The following is a 9,435-nucleotide window of genomic DNA, read 5'->3' as shown; positions in this document are numbered from 1 at the left end:
CCCCTGGTCACTGTCTACATCCAGCGCCCCCGTCAGCCCCGGGATGGGTGTTAACTAAGTTCTGGATGGGAGCACCTCTCCACTAGGATAAAAACTGACATTGCATAATGCATTGTGGTCCAGAGGACTTGGAAGCACTATCACGCAGCGCATTTAATTGTTAAAGTGTAGCGTTTGTGAAAATTTGTGCTGTGTTCCCTAGGGTTTTGCCCGCTGAAGACCATCCCTTCAGACACCCTGAAGATCAGTTTACTCATTTGTAAAACTCGGATAGTTTTTAGTGCTTCCGTACCTCCTGGCAAAAGATTTTGGGGTCCTTGGTTAGTACAGCACAACCTAGCCTATTATGACTCATCTGAGCAAAAGACAAACAGAATCAGAGTGGTAGAATGGTGGTATTTCTCAGGAGCTCATAAGAAGGAACATGTACTCAAGGGTGGATGAAAAAGTAACAGGAAGTTCAAGAGGCAGATTAAGCTGAAATGCCTGAAATCCGAAAGAGAACTAAAAAGGCCAATTTTTGCTCTGTTTCGGGAAGATAATGGACATCCCCTTGGGGAGGGTATTGTAAGGTTAATGAGGCTAGAAAGCAAATCTCATCTCCACCCGGGGAAGGTGTTCAAACTGGAAAAATGAGAACATATCCAAAGATCTTCTCTGGTCTTTTTCATCAGAGAAACGACTCCACCTCTGAAATCACTAGCTCAAGCATCTCGTTTTTGTCCACAGTGTCCTCTCCTTTCAGCCACTAGTTCAAATCATTTTCCAGCCTCATTGACCACTACCCCCACTTTCTTCTCGGTTTTTCATATTCAGCTAAAAGACCCCAGATCATTATTTTTAATAACGCCTCTAACCTAAACTCCCTGGCCCTCTGTTTTTTCATTACTCACTTAGTAACATCCCCCAAACCCCGCTTTTGGCTTTCTCTGTGCCCGCAAACACTAGTGCAAAAAGTTTCCCCGCAGGACAGATTGACATCAAGTTAAAGTCATAACATCAACTCAAATGGTCCCCGAAATCCTATGCTTTTCGTGTCAATTCCCAGTCTCAAGTTCAATTATGACTATTTCAAACCTTCTCTAAGGAGAGGTCTACTCTGTTACCCCTCTTTGCCCTCCACCCTCTCCCCACCCCATTCTCAATGATGACCTTAACCTCCTACTTCACAGAGAAAATGAATTTGTCAGACAATCTCACTTTTCCACCACCAGACCCATTTATCCACTTACTTCTGTACCCACCTTCTCCTTTGTGGCAAGGATATTATTTTCCAGTATTAAACTGTAATGTTTTCCTTCCTTATGTTTTCCCTTCTTTCCTTTTTAAAGCAAGTAGGTGGCTCTGTGCTCACCTGCAGGGAGGTAATGTGGCTGGGCAGCATGCAAAAGTTTGCTGGTGTTTCTTTCCAAAAGCCTAAATACTAGTAGTAGAGAGAGTGGTAGGTTTCGAAAAAAAATAACTGGAGAGTTTCCCCCTCCTCTCTCCATGTCCTTTGGCAGTGCCTTCCCACAATTGACTCTGGGATGGCCTTGTGACTTGCATTGGCCAATGGGACAGGAGCAAATATGACACAAGCAGAGACTTGGAAAAAAACCCCACTGTGGGGTTTGCCCCCTTGCTGCTCTTGGGAACCCTGAGATTGCCACGTGAACAAGCCTGGGCTAGCCACATGGATCAGAGAATAAGCCACCCCAGCTGAGGCCCCCAGACCAACCAGCCTGCCAACTGCCACACAAATGAGGGAGGCTGTCTTAGACCAGTGCTTCTCAAACTTTAGCTGGGGATCCTGCCCAAATGCAGAAAGTGATTCATTAGGCCCCAGGTGGAGATAGAGAGTCTACATATCTAATAAGCTCCTGGCTGCTGCTGGTCTGAGGAGCGTGATTTGAAAAGATGCTACGCCCTCCAGCCCCAATCGAATTGACCCAAACAAGGAGAACCACTTAGCTGACCCACAGAGTTGTGAGAAATAATAGATGTGGGCTGTAAGATACTAAGTTTTAGGGGGTTGTTACGCAGCAAAAGCTAGCTGATACAGAGGCAGTCTGAGGGCTTCGAGAAAATATCTTGGAGAAGCAGAGGAAAGAGCAGCATCCCACTGGCCCCTCCCCTAGGCTGGGGGTGGGAGAAGGGAAAGAGAAAAGTCTGCTGCTGCACAACAGACAGCACCTGAGCTCTTCCTTGAGCTCTTCCTGGCTACGGGTCAAGGAAGAGTAGGACTCGAGGAGGGGGCGCCTGTATGGTTCATTTTGACAGATGGAAGGCAGCAGAAAGGTCACAGAGACAGTGATGCGGACATCTCAGGGGCAACTCTGTGGACCAAAACCTAATGATTTTAAGACCCCAGATCAATTGTACAGCCCTGAGGGTAGAGATACCCTAGAAATCACTGAGATCACTTGTCTGTCACCCCAGAAGACAGACAATTAACAAAAGCTACTTTCTACAAAGAGATTTTTATCACACCTAAGATAGTGAACCCGCCACCCCTTTTTTCTTCTTTCTGATATAATAGACACCAGCCCCCCATCAATCACCACTTCTCCTGCCTGTTAATTCAACCACACTCTTCAACCATATTATTCTCACCTGAGATGATTCTCATCTGCACATTAAACATACTTAAATGTCTCCTTTTTTAAATTGGAGTATAGTCAGCTTACAACGTTGTGTTAATTTCTGGTGTACAGAATGGTGATTCAGTTATATATATGTATATATTCCTTTTCATATTCTTTTTCATTATAGGCCATTACAAGGTGTTGGATATAGTTCCCTGTGCTATAAAGTAGGTCCTTGATGTTTATCTGTTTTATATATAGTAGTGTGTATCTGCAGATCTGCAGCATGCTCTTTCTTTTTTGGAGGAGGGGGGAGTAGTAATTAGGCTTATTTATTTATTTAATGGAGGTACTGGGGATTGAACCCAAGACCTTATGTATGCTAGGCATGCACCCTGCCACTGAGCTATACCCTCCCCACTCTCCTTTATTAAAAGCCCCATTGAGTCGCATTCTCCTCTAGCACAGCTGCTGCTGATACATACAACACCTTTATGGGAATCAGAAGGTGTCCTCTCTGGGCAGATGAACTACAGAAAGGGAGCTGACCACATGGGAAAAAGCACGCCTTCCTTCAGACCACAGCCCCAGGACAAACTTCACCACTGCAATATGCAGAGCCTAGCCGGATTCCAGCCTGCACCGGTACCTTCCTGCCAGGCTTCCTCCCCACACCCTCGTCCTGCTGCCACCGGTTTCTCTGCCTGCTCCTCACAGCCCAACTTCTTGGTGGAGTTGTGTATACTTGTTCTCTCCCCGCTGTCATCTCCTCCTCCTTCTCAGCACCGTTCAATCTGGATTCCGACCCCGTATTTCTACATCAACGGCTCTTTCTAAGTTTATTGATGGCTTCCATGCTATTAAATCCAGGGAACATTTTCACGTTTTGCCTATTTGACCTTTCAATAGCATTTACACTGTTTTGGTTTTTGTTGTTGTTGGGGGAAGGGAACTAGATTGATTGATTGATTAATAGAGGTACTTGGCGATTGAACCCCGGACCTCGTGCATGCTAAGCACTGCACTCTGCCACTTAGCTGTACCCTCCCCCCACAACAGCATGTATACTCTTCACAGCTGCCGAACTCACTCTCTTCTTTCAACTTTGATGACATCACTGTTCCCCGGCTTTCCTCCTGTTTCCTAGCTGCACCTTCAGAGCACAGCCCTTGGGAGACTGGGCTCTGCAAAACAGGGACCCTAATAGTACCTACCCTACAGAGTTATTGTAAGAATTAAGTCTTATAATCTCAGTAGTTAGATATGGATGGAGCCCGAGTGTGTGACGTGGAGTAAGCTTCAAGCATTACGAGTTACTGTCATTGTTGTTGTCATGGGAGGCTCACCGTCCTCTGCCTGGTCAGTGTTAGAATTCCTTCAGGCTCAGCCCTAGGCCCTTTTTCTTCTCTATGGTTTCTTAAGTAACCCCAGATCGACATTTCTGGCCTAGACGTCTCCTTGGAGCTCCAAACCTAGAAATCCAGTTGCCTTCATTGATGTTCCCTCTTGGTTGCCTCAAGTTTAATATATGAATGGGAAAACCATCTATTCTATTACGCAATCAGAAAATTAGGATTGGTCTCGGCACCTACCTCTTCCTTAGCCCCCTTTCTTCAATCCAATCCATCATCAAGTCAGGTTGATTTTACCTCCTTATAGCCCTTTACTTTATTTTTATTTGGGGGGGTAATTAGGTTTATTTGTTTATTTACTTTTAATGGAGGTACTAGGGATTGAACCCAGGACCTGGTGCATGCTAAGAATGTACTCTACCACTGAACTATACCCTCTCTCCCCTCCCTATATCTCTTTAATCCACTTACTTCTCTTCATTGCCCCTACCATCAGCCTAGCCCAAAAGAGCATCCTCTGTCCCCTAGAGCACTATAAAAACTGCCTCACTGATCTGTTTCCACCCTGCTCTCCTTGGATTTGAAATCAGTGATTTAATTCCAGTCATGTCTCTCCTTTGCTTGGAGTCAGTCATGGCTTCCAGTTGCTCTTTGGGTAAAGACTCAAACCATTAAGGCTTGTAAATTGTGTGGTTAAGGGGTCTTGAATGCCACAGCTGATTATGATGTCAAGCATGTAGTAGATGCTCATTTAAGTATCTGTTGTCTGATTGACTTTACATTTGGTCTCTGAAAGCAAAACCACTGACTGTTTTTACTGAGGGAGTACTATTAGCAGAAATGACTTTCCAAAAATAGTCTTGCTGGTGTCCAGTGGATTGAGATGGAGGCAGGAAGATGTTTTGGGACAGAAGGGGAAGAGAATTTCAAGTAGATGGCAGTAGGAAAGGAAGTGCTGGAGAGAGATTAAGGAGGCAGAATCTGCAGGCCTGACTGAGGAAAAAATGAGACCAACAGTTGGGCTGGAAAAAGAAAAAAATGATTCCTTTTGATTCATTTATTCTGCTATCTTTTCTCTTTTTTGTGAAGTTTCAAACATTATAAGCAGGGGTGCTAAAATTACATCTTTAATACTTTAAAAATGCTGGGCGTGAAGACCAAACTTCCTCAAAAATGGCGGGACCTTTCCTTTGTATTTTTTTCATATCTTGATATTTATTCAAAAATATTTATCAGATGCAACCATGTGCCTGGGTTGTGCTGGGCTGAGGACACACACGGTGAGAAAAAACAGATCCTGTCCCTGCTCTCATGATCTTTTCAGCCTAGGAAAGGAGATCAGCTTTAACCAAATAAATCCCCCAGTGTGTGAATAACCCCAAACTGAGCCAAGTGCTGTAAAGGAGAGGAACACAGTTTTGTGAGAGTATATAACAAAAATGCGTGCCTTAGACTGTGTGTGAGTGTGTGTGTGTGTGTGTGTGTGTGTGTGCGTGCGCGCGCGTGCGTGCTTGCATGTACTAAAGACTTCCCAGAAGGGACTCTTTGTTTTTTTCAATTGAAGTATAGTCAGTTACAATATGTCAATTTCTGGTGTGCAGCATAACATTCCAGTCATGCATACATATATATATATTTGTTTTCATATTCTTTTCCAGAAGGGACTCTTGAGCTGAGATCTGAACGTGGAGGGGTCCATTAAATGAGGTAGGACTGGAGTAGCAGAAGAGAACTTGGCCAGTTCAAGAAACTTAGACCTTTCAGCTATTCTTGCAAATTTATTTTTCCATATAAACTTTAGTGTCTGCTTGTCTAGGTCCAGAATAAAAACTTATTGATATTTTTATTGGGAGTGTGGTAAATTTTTCAAATAAGTTAGGGAGGAGAATTATCTTTATGATGATAGCTCGTCCTATCCAAGATAAAGGACTGTCTTTCCATTTGTTTAAGACTACTTTTTGTGTCTTTCAGGACTGTTTTAAAATTTTCATTGTATATATTAGCATATTTCATGTTCAGTTTATTCTTAAGTATTTTATTTTCTTTGTTGCTACTGTAAATGGATTTTTCTCTACAATTACATCTGCTAACTGGTTACTGTATACATGAAACAGTTGATTCCTTTATGCTAATTTTATATCTTGCTAATTTACTGAATTCTTTCATTGTTTGACTTAGTTTTTATTACTGACTCTGTAGGGGTCTCCAGGTTTATTATCATGTCATCTGCAAATAGAAATAGTTTAACTTCTGTTTTTTAAACTCTTTGGCGTCTAATTAATTTTTCTTGTCTAATTCTATTGGCTAATTGCTTTAGTTTAGTGTTAAATAGTCACAGAGATAATGGGTATCCTTATCTTGTTCTCTAATCTTAGCAGAAATTCCTCTTGTGCTTCTCATTAAGTAAGATGCTGGGTTTAGGATTAAGGTGTATACACTCAGATACACTCCCACATATGCTTTATCATGTAAAGAAAGTATCCACAAATTTCTATTTTCTTGAGTGTTTTTAAAATTAGAAAATAGTTAACTTTTGTGGAAGGCTTTTTCACATCAGTGGAGATAATCATATGATTTTTCTCCTCAGATGTATTAATATGCTATATTTTATTAATGAATTTCATAATATTGAACTTACCTTTCATTTCACGAGTAAATCCCAATTAGACATGGAGTATTTTTTTCTAGTTCATATTGGATTCTATTTGCTTATTTTTTATTTAGTATTTCTGCAGTATTCATAAGTGATTTAATTTGGAATTTTCTGTGCTGTCTTTTCAAGGTTTAGGTATCAAGATTATACTTGCTTCACAAAAAGAAAGTAAAGCTTTCCTTCATTTTCCATGCTATGGAATAATTTACATAGTATTTGAACAATCTTGTCTGTGAATGTTTGGGAAAATTCTCCTCTTAAACCATGTGGACCAATTACTTTTTTGTGGGATAGTTCTTTTATAACTTTAAAGAGTTGATTGGTTTAAGCTTTGTCTCTCTAATGTGGTCAATTTTAGCAAATGTATTTTCCTAGGAAATTATCTGTTTCATCTGTGTCTTTAAATTTATTTGCATAGGGGTCTATAAAAGTTCTTGTGATTAAAAAAATTCTTCTGTTTCAATGGTTATTTCCCACATGTCATCTCTAATTATGTATATGTCTACCACTCTTTTTTTTCCTTGAAACACTAGAGAAATTTCTGCTAAGATGAGAAACAAGGTGAGGATACCCATTATCTCCACAAATTTTTAACATTAAACTGGAGCTATAGTCAATACAATAGTGGTTTGTCTATTTTACTAATTTATTCAGGAAAACAGGATTTTGATTTACTAATTACATGTAAAAATAGTTTTTCTAATTTTTATCTCAGCAATTTCTTCTTTCATCTTTATTCTTTCCTCCGTATGTTTTTATTTTGTTTACTTTGTTCTTTTTCTGGTGTTTTGAGTTGGGAATTTAGTTCATACATTTTAATTTTTTAATTTTATTGGTATGAACATAATTCATTTGTTGATATTTATTGATATTGTTTAAGGGTATGGAGTTTCCTCCAATCATTTCTTTAATTATATCCAATAATTTTTTATATGTAGTGTTTTCATTAGCATAATTTAAAAATTAATTCCATTATTTCATTTTTTTAAATTTCCCTTCCTCTCAAGAATTATTTAATAGAAGAAGTCTAAATTTCCAGGTAGAATTTCTGGTTAATAAAACCAGAGAATGTTGTTTATAATAGTCCTATTTTATGGAACTTACTGATGATACTCCCTTTGTGACTTAATATATGATCAATGTCTGTGACAGTTTCATGTGCACTTGAGAAGAAGGTATATTTCCAATTGTCATGGGGTAAAAGAGCTTGATAAATCCATAATTATGTACCTCATTAATTGGTCCTTTAGATTTTCTATATTCTTACTTTCTGTCCATTTGATCTGTCTTGTATTGAAAGTGGTATGTTAAAAGCTTCTATCATTAGTGAGTTTATTATATCCATTTCACATTGCATTTCCTGTAATTTTTGCTTTGTCGCTGTGGTTACTTTTTATAGAATGTGGTGGATATAATAAGCCATTCAGATCTCCCTTTAGGCCACTTTTTACTTCAGCTGCTAGGAGTGCCTTGGGCCAACAGCCTTCAGCTACCTGTCCCCTTTGGGATCGCCTTAACTGAAGACACCTGTCTTGCCTGAAGTCCTGCCTCTACCGGGTGGGGCCCACATCCAATGACTGATCAATGAGGGATTATAAGACCCCAGCCCTCTCACATCAACTTCAGACAGCTCTAAATGGCCATGCCATCTCCAGAGCTCCCCTTAGGATCAGCTGAGGCATCCATTAAGATTGCATCATAGCTCCACCTATCTCTTGGCTCAATTCTGCTTCCCTCCCACCCCTTTCCTTCTGCAGGTGTTGACCCTAAGAGCCCTCCTTCATAAAACTCCTGCAGGATAATATCCATTTCAGAGTCTGCCAGATGACAATCTGCAGTGAAGTGTCCAAAGGACTAATAGTGTGTAGAGTTATCACAGCATTTGTCCCCACATCACTGCTTTTAGAAATTAAATGCTCATGCTAGTGCTCAACCCTTAGAGCAGTTGTCCCAGGCAAATTATCTTATTATTGCCAAAGACCACAGCAGAGTGTGGCTGTTTGCACTGTGTCTTGCCTCACTCTTGGGAAGATGATTTACTCATACAGATCATGAAGTCCAGTGCCCTGTTGTCTGACAATGGTGAGGGAATCCTCACGATTTTTTTTTCCTCTCTTTTTTCTTGCACCAAAGAGAGAAGGCAACCCCAATCATGTGGAACTGCTGGACAACGCAAGAGGGTAAAACTCTGAGATAACCCCATCTTCTGGGGGACCCATGAGAGCCTGAGAGTGTGGGAGAAATCCCAAAGAGAAGAAAGCTGAAGAAAGGAATCTCCTAATTTTGTTTACAAACCACGTAAGTCCTAGGTTCACTCCCAAGCTGCACACACATGAAACAGACCAAAAAAGCATGACAAAGACATTGAAAACTCAGCCGGGAGTGGAGCCACCACCCACAAAAAGCAAGACATATGCCCCCTGGCGGCTCGAGGGGGAATCTGTTGTCTCTTCCAGCTCCTGGGTAGCTGGCTGTTGGCCTTCCTTGGCTTGTGGCTGCGTCTCTCTCTGCTCTGTCTTCACATTGCCTTTGTGTGTGTGTAATCTCCCTCTTTCTTCTTTCTATAAGGATACATGTGATGTCATTTATTGCCCCCTCCCAGAGTAATCCAGGATCATCTCCTCATCTAAAGATCCTTAATTACATCTGGAAACACTTTACCACATATAAACCAACATTCACAAGTTCCAGGGGTCTAGACACAGACATCCTTAGGTGCCTTCCATAGTACTATTTATAATAATACCAAAAAAGTGAAATACTTAGGTGTAAATTTAACAAATATGTACTGGATCTCTGTGTTGAAAACTACAAAGCAATGATGAAAGGAATAAAAAAAAGAGCTAAATGAATGGAGAGATATACT

This window comes from Vicugna pacos, chromosome X (assembly GCF_048564905.1).
Source record: "Vicugna pacos chromosome X, VicPac4, whole genome shotgun sequence".
Lineage (NCBI taxonomy): Eukaryota > Metazoa > Chordata > Mammalia > Artiodactyla > Camelidae > Vicugna > Vicugna pacos.
This window is presented reverse-complemented; position numbering follows the sequence as displayed.